Here is an 8032-nt window from a genome sequence, read left to right as displayed (position 1 = left end):
AGGAATCCGGGCGTCTTAAGCACGGGACGGGCGGATTTGGGTGCTTCTGGACGGGCGTCCAGAGGGTGAAGACGGGCGGATTGGTGGCGTTTTGGACGGGCGTCTTGTGGAGGAAGACGCTCGGATTGTGGGGATGGACGGGCGTCTTCAGGGCAATCCGCACGGATTGTCAAACAGCTTCATTCCTTTTTCTTTTCTTCCTTTTTCTTCATAAAATCCTTGAGGATTTCCACGGGGATGCAAGGATCTTTTCTCATCATTGCCCATCTACTATAGTATGTACAAAGGCCTTCTAATCTTGTCTCTCCTTGATGCTTGGTCATTGAATTCAATCAATTTAGCCTCATTTTGCCATGAAAATGCAAGGTTTGCACTCCTTTCCTCCCAATCACACAAAACCTCAAAGAATATTCAAAACAAAGAACTAAAGACAATAAATGACCCAAATATGCACTAAAAAGCATGGGAACAAGGCTAATTCGGGGACTAAATATGCTCTAATTATGGTCACATCAATTATCCCCAAACCGAACCTTTGCTCGTCCCCAGTAAAGAGGTGACAAAGACTAGGACCATTATTTAAACTAACCTAATAACATAGCCGATATGAGACAATTATCGGGTCTCACTCCGCCCCTTCAACTCACAACAAGACAACCATGAGGTAGGATGCCTTCTTGCAAGGCAAGGTGGGTCTTGCCAAAATGGGGACACATCCAAACATTAAGCACAAAAAATCAAGTAATGGATGCATCTACAAAAGAATAGCCACTTTCCTCATCTAAGTGGCGGAAATTATCTACAAGGGAAGCAATTCAAGGGTACATACTCCTTCATAGATGCAATTTCTTCAAACTACTAAGCCTAGAAGGATACCAATAAATCACCTCCAAGTTGTGTCAAGCTAGGGTACCTTTGTCCTCAATCGTTAAATGCTTTTGTCAAGAATAGACTCCATATGGTGTTAGAAACACTGGAGGATCGCGGAATTCCCCTTCTCGCCTAGACAAGAAGAAGGGTCGTCCCCTCTCTACCATGCACAAAAATGGATACAATGGCTAAAGGGATCGATAGAATTTGGGTTTCACTTTGGGAGTTTGCTTTGTTTTTCCCCCTAATTTCTTGTGGCATATAACATTTGAGAACACTTTCTTGCCATTTCTTTTGATTTTTGGCTTTTCAACACTTGACAACTTTTCAACCTTTTGCATTTCTTTTTGAACATTTTTAATGTCACCCCATATGTAGTGAGGGTGCCTTATATTTGAAGTTTTAGGAGTCTATTTTTGTTACTCCTCTTTTCTTTTGATGCAATTTGCAAACTTTTTCTTTCCTTTTCTTTTCATTTCTTGAACTCAAACTTTTGAACAATTTTTGTGCCCATTCCCTTTTTGATGATAAAATGTGGTAGAACATGGATGAATGATGGTTGCATGGTTTCAAGGGTCACCTTGGAATAAACGGTAGCCAAGGAGTTATCACACCACAAGGTACTCTTGACTAGGCCTTAATCCATGGGTCAAAGCATACTAGCATGACACATCCTAGGGTGTTTTACAAGTATTCTAACAAGCAAAGTCTTAAGAAGAAAAAGCATCTACTAGGGCCTATATACACTTGTCAAGCTTCCCAAGTAGACGGTTTCACAAAATTTTTCTAACCATGCAAACTACATGCCATGATGCAACTAACATTTATACATCCTAATGCATATGCTTCTACCAACTAGCATGCCATATAATCTAAATGCAACTCCTAAATTCACATTGTTTTTACCGAATCAATCAAAATAAAGCCACATAGTCATTAACATAAAGAGGAAAAAGGGGATTGGAAAGATTATACCATGCGGTCTTCAATATCCTCATGTCTCGGATGTGGCGTAGTCAATCAATGTGAACAAGGATAGAACAAACACAATATATACAATAATATATACATGACTACACTACAAAGGAAATGAACTTGTTTTTGGTTTTTCAATTTTTCAAATTTTTATGGTTTTTTCAAAAATTTTTGATTTTTTGGATTTTTGAATAAAAGTTAAGTTAGAATTCCCCATCCCCACACTAATATGGGCATTGTCCTCAATGGCCAAAATGATGGGAAATCATGCAAACATGATGCATGAATTCCACACTAAATGCAAGCTATACTAATTCTACACTACATGATGCATGGGTTTTTGTTTATGACGGAGAGCGTAATTTAGATTACCTCCCGTTGCGTATGCATGTACTTCCCCAAACCGAGATAGACATTATTTCTAATGTCCTAAAGTTAGGGGTAGTTCATGCACATAATATGCAATGCATGAAACTAAATTGTCATTTTGGATTTTCAAAAGTGGGAACAATGAAATAAGAACACCTCAATGGGGCCGAGGTGTTAGTCCTCTATGTTGCTAGGACTCTCCAACTATGATCAAGATAAAATAAATAAAATAAAGAAAGAAGTAGACAAACCTTAAGAGGGTAGGAGCCTCCAAAGCTTGCTAGTCTTCCACCATATCATCATTGTCATCATCTTCCTCAATAGAAGTGGACTCATCACCACTTCCCTCTTCACTTCCTTGCTCACTTCCTTCATCATCCTCTTCTTCTTCATTAGCCTCTTCATCAACAACCTCATCACCGACAACCTCATCGTCACCCGGTTTCCCACCCCTAGATGCACTTGGAAAGAAGACTTCCCTATCCGCCCAACTAGGCAAAGGACATGAAGGATCAAGTAGTCCTTGCCTAGCTAAATGAAGGAGGGGTGGATATTGGGCTAAGTATGCATCTTCCCGATCCTTATAATTAAGCTTGTTTGTGCATCTCTTGCATAAGTAGAGTCATGTAGTCATTGCTTGCTTCAACGCCTTCGGGTTTGAACTCTTGATACTTGAATGGATAGGGTGGTGTGACAATGGAGGAGGAGGGCATTTCAATTTCACCCCTTTGTTGACGGATGATGTATTCGGCTTCCTTTGAGAGGGGAAGAAGGTAGTTTGTCCGATGGACACTCAAACGGCATATCTTGGAAGGCAAAGTAAAAGATCTAGCATCATTGGTGAGCCACCCATATTTGGTGTCAAGAGGATTATGCGTAACCCACTTATACTTGTTAATCATGGCATCCATGTCAATGAGATGACCCCCTTTTTTCGCCACATACTTGCTATCCTTGTTGAAATTCGGATCAAAGTACTTAGCCAAAAGAGTGACTAGACCTCCATTTACAATAAAAGCGGTGCCTTGCTTTCCACAATCAACATTTAGCCATCTTTCCACCAAAAGCCTTAGAGAATTTTAAGGCTTGGTGAATTCCCTTCCAATATTTAAGGCCGACTCAAGTAGAACACAATCGAGCTTGGTAAAGTGGTTAGTGTCTTTTCTTGCAATGATAGTATTCCCGATGACCTTGTGCCACACTCTAATGCCCGGATGGTGGACTAATAGAGCGCGACTAGCATGATAGTTCTCAAATTTCCTCCCGGAAATCGCCTCCCAAAAAGGAGCGGGGTCATATTTTTAGGGCTTCTTGTAATAACGAGGTGTATCACTAAGACCTAATGTTTTACCCAAATCATCAAAGGTGATGCGCCTACTCACATTGGCAAGGCGGAACTCGATGTTTTCTCTAGTCTATACCTTAGTCACTTTCAAAGAACTCAAGAATTCTAAGGTAAGGGAGGGGTATGTCAATTCTCTTGTAGCAAACAATTTTCCCAACCCCATGGCTTCAAAGAAGGCTTTTGTTTGTTCAAGGACACCCAATTTGTTCAAGGCATCTTCACATATGAATTTGGTGGGTAGAAAGGATTTCCTAGCATACTTGGCAAATGTATCCCTATGGGAGTTAGAAATGAAAATTACCTCCGGATAGTTTGATAATTGAGCAATTTCCGGAGTTGTTGATGTTGTTGCTTCCAATGGAGGATTTTGTTGTTGTTGAACTTCCAAGTTTGCACTAGCAACCACCATAGCCAATGAGGCTTTCTTTGCTTGAAGGCATTGTTGTCTTGTTAAGAGTGCCTTTGCCTTAGGTGCCTTTGTTGATCCTTTTGTTCTTGCCATTGATGAAAATACCAAGAAAAGAGTGAAAATCTTCAATTTCCAAGTATACACAAATCGATTTTAAGATGAAAGGCTTTGCCTTTGTAATTTCAAAAATCAACTCAAAGGTTGAAGATTTTGGTGTTTGGTTTGATTTTTGTTGGAAAAGGAGTGATTAATTGTTGTTAAAAGGAAGTTTGGATTCGATTTTGTTGAATTTGGTTGAGGAAATCTTGTTTTGGTGATGGAGAGGATGAGGGTTTTTGAGTTTTGGGGTTTTTGGTAGTGTTTTGAATGAATAAATGAAGAAATGAATGTGGGAGGGGTATTTAAAATACCCGAAAATTTTGAAACTGCAGGGGAAAACGGGCGTCTTTCCTTCGGGACGCTCGGATTCTTCCTATTCTGGGTTCAGGATTCTCGCCTAAAGACGGGCGTCTTTCAGCTGGGACGCTCGGATTCTTTGACTGCGGGACAAACGGATTCTGCTGAAGACGGGCGGATTCTGAGACAGCAAGATTTCTTGTTTTATACTGGCAAAAAGACAGCCGTCTTTCTGCAAAGACGGGCGGATTTCTGAAGACGAGCGTCTTCTCTACCAGGACGCTCGGATTCTTCGACAGTCCCAAAATTTCAAATTTTCAGTTAAAATGGACGGACGGATTTTGGCAAAGACGCTCGGATTTTCTGGAGACGAGCGGATTCCCCTTGAAGACGCTCGGATTCTCCCTGGTCTACCCGGATTCAGTTCCATCCGTGCACTTGCATATCCCGTGTCATTTTTCATTCTTCAAATCCCGTGTTCTTCATTGTAGGGGCACTACTAAGGCATGAATAGCCTAGGCAAATGCTATCCCCACACTAAGCTAAAGTACTACACATCAATAAAATCATTAGTCCCTCCCTCACTTCTCTCAAAAATGATAATTACCTTGATCAAAGAATAAAAATCCAAAAATGTAAAAAATGCAATGTAAGAATTAAAATGCAAGTTAGGGAGTTAGAAATATTTACAAATGGTGGTTTAGGGAGGACTCCACCAAACTCTCATCCTTAGTGAGATGTCATGGGGGCATGTCCAAGGTGTTGTTGATGTTGCTCAACACCTTGAAGAAGTAGTCAAAAGCTTGTTCATTATCATGATAAAGATCTTCAATAGTTCTTTGCCCTTGTTGTCCTTCATGTTGGTCTTTATCGATAGCATTACCAATATAGGGATTGAAAATCCCTTCAAACTCATCATCCCAAAGACCACAAACTTCATCTACTTGGTCACTAAAGATCTCTTGAGTTGATAGAGACAACTCTCCCACTTTCTTGTCTTGGCCAATGAGGCCATCCTCTTCATTGCTTGACTTTGGTGAGCTTTTCAAGCTCTCTTTGTTACAATTCACTTGCTCTTTGAATGGAGCATCATCGATTTTCTTCTTCCATTGGAATTCCGACTTCTTCCTATCATCCTTTCGGCTATAATGATCAACCATAAAACATGGTTCATGCAAATGGGGAGCTCTCAGGTCTTGTAAAGATTGAAAGTTATGCTCTCATCTCCCACTTCTAGAGTGAGCTCTCCATGCTTCACATCAATCACCGCACCCGCGGTGTACAAGAAAGGTCTTCCTAGAATGATTGGAATGTTGGAGTCTTCTTCCATGTCAACAATGACAAAGTCCACCGGGATGAAAAATTTCCCAATTCTTACGGGGACATCTTCCCATATCCCTAGTGGTGTCTTCGTCGATCTATCGGCCATTTGGAATGTGATATTGGTGCATTTAAGCTCTCTCATCCCTAACCTTTTACTCACCGAGTATGGCATAACACTCACATTAGCCCCTAGATCACATAAGGCTTTGTTGATCGTGGTATCGCCAATGGTACACGATATTGAGAAGCTTCCCGGATCTTTAAGTTTTGGAGGTGAACTCCCTTGAAGTATTGCACTACTCACCTTAGTGAAGGCGATAGTCTCAAGCTTCCGGATCGACTTCTTCTTTGTGAGAATGTCTTTCATGTATTTTGCATAGGCCGGCACGTGATTGATTAATTCCGTGAAAGGAATCGAGACTTCCAAATTCTTCACAATTTCCATAAATTTTCCAAGTTGGTCATCAAATTTGGGCTTGGCTTGACGACTTGGAAAAGGAAGTATAATCACAATGGGCTCCTTCTCCTTGACCTTGTCTTCATTTTTCTTTGAAATTTCTTCTTTTGATGGTTCTCCATCCTTGGAATTTTGCACAATTTCTTCTTTGTCACTAGCTTCCACAACATCATTCTCAACTTGCTTCTTCGGTGCTTCATACCTTGTACCACTTCTCAAGTGAATGGCACTAACCGTTTCATGTCTTGGGGGATTACTTTGAGGTGGTAATTGCCTCTTTTGTCTTTGTGAGCTTGAAGATGCTAGTTGAGTCAATTGGGTTTCCAACATTTTGGTGTGAGCTAGGATGTTGTTGATGGTGATTTCCTTTGCTTGACTATCTTTTTGCATTTGAGTGAAAAACTCTTATTCATTCTTTTGCATTTGGAGGACCGCTTTTTGAACATCAAAACCTTGGTCATTTTGTTGATTGTATGGAGTTTGATTTTGGTAACCTTGGTTTTGGTTGTAAAAGGGTCTTTGATTTTGGTTTCTCATGGGAGGTGGGGTGTATGCTGGTTGAGGATTTTGAACATTTTGGCTTTTGTATGAGAGATTTGGATGGAATTTGGTGTTTTCATTGTAATAGTTGGAATAAGGGGTACCACTCTTGTATGCTTGAAAAGCATTCACTTGTTCATTTGTTCCCCTACATTCACTTTGGTCATGTCCCAAAGTTCCACAATTCTCACATATCCCACTTGGGATTGATGAAGATGCCGTCATGGCATTAACATGATGCTTTGGTGATTTTGAGGCTTCTTCAAGTCTAGCCATAGCTTTTTCAAACTTCAAATTGATGGTATCAATGTGAGCACTAAGTTGAGCATCCAATTGAGTAATGGAGTCCACTTCATGCTTTCCTCCTCTAGTAGCCTTGCGAGGTCTACTATATTGTGAGTTATGGATCACCATTTCCTCAATTTTGTTCCAAGTTTGATTGTCATCAACTTCGGTGAACATTCCATTTGATCCCATGTTGAGAATGTTTCTTGAGTCTTCATAACGACCGTTCCAAAATTGTTGTACCAAGAACCACTCGCTAAGTCCATGGTGAGGACATGAGCGACAAATTCCTTTGAATCGCTCCCAAGCTTCATACAAAGATTCTTCATCTCTTTGCTTAAAGCCCGTAATTTGAGCTCTTAGCATGTTAGTCTTTTCCGGTGGATAGAACTTTTTGTAGAAGGATAGAGCCAACTTCTTCCAAGAATCAATTCCGAGAGTAGCCTTATCAAGGCCTTTCAACCATTGTTTTGCGGTGCCAATTAGAGAAAAAGGAAATAAGACCCGTCGAATTTGGTCTTGAGTTACACCGGTTTGAGAAATCGCATCACAATAGTCACAAAAAGTCTCCATATGAGAATGAGGGTCTTCACTAGGCATCCCCCCAAATTGGCTTCTTTCGACTAATTGGATAAATGCGGATTTGGCAATAAAATTTCCGGTTAGATGTTGTGGTGTGGGAGTACCATTGGGTAGGTTCTCCCCGGTGGGTACGGAATGTGTTGAAAACTTAGGCATTGTGGGTTGATTTTGTGTTGGATTTTGTGTAGGGTTCTCCTCACCTTCTCTTGCAAAAGGGTTGATGGAACTCAATAGTATTTGGTTGAATATCTACAACCTCACCGATACCTCTCAAAGTTCTCCTAGCAAGTCTTCTATTGGTTGTCAAAGTCCTTTCAATTTCGTGATCAAAGGGTAACAAGTTACCTTGTGACCTTCTAGACATGCAAAATATCAAACAACTCGAAAATAATTAGAACAAACCTTGAGGAGTTTTACTTCCCCAAGGCAAAGAAAGACACAACTAATAACAATACAAGAAAATCTAAATCAAGTTAACACT

General features: G+C 40.5%; 1 non-coding gene across 1 annotated transcript; it reads left to right on the top strand.

The window, feature by feature from the left end:
- The first annotated feature begins 7228 nt into the window (after window positions 1-7228).
- Window positions 7229-7335, top strand: LOC141618604 (small nucleolar RNA R71). Its single transcript, XR_012531442.1, has one exon. It is a non-coding gene; the product is annotated as a small nucleolar RNA R71 (small nucleolar RNA).
- The last annotated feature ends 697 nt before the right edge of the window (window positions 7336-8032 follow it).

The sequence above is a fragment of the Silene latifolia genome, chromosome 1, assembly GCF_048544455.1.
Source record: "Silene latifolia isolate original U9 population chromosome 1, ASM4854445v1, whole genome shotgun sequence".
Taxonomy (NCBI): domain Eukaryota; kingdom Viridiplantae; phylum Streptophyta; class Magnoliopsida; order Caryophyllales; family Caryophyllaceae; genus Silene; species Silene latifolia.
The sequence above is the reverse complement of the archived record's forward strand: the minus strand, read 5'-3'. Positions and strand labels throughout refer to the sequence as shown.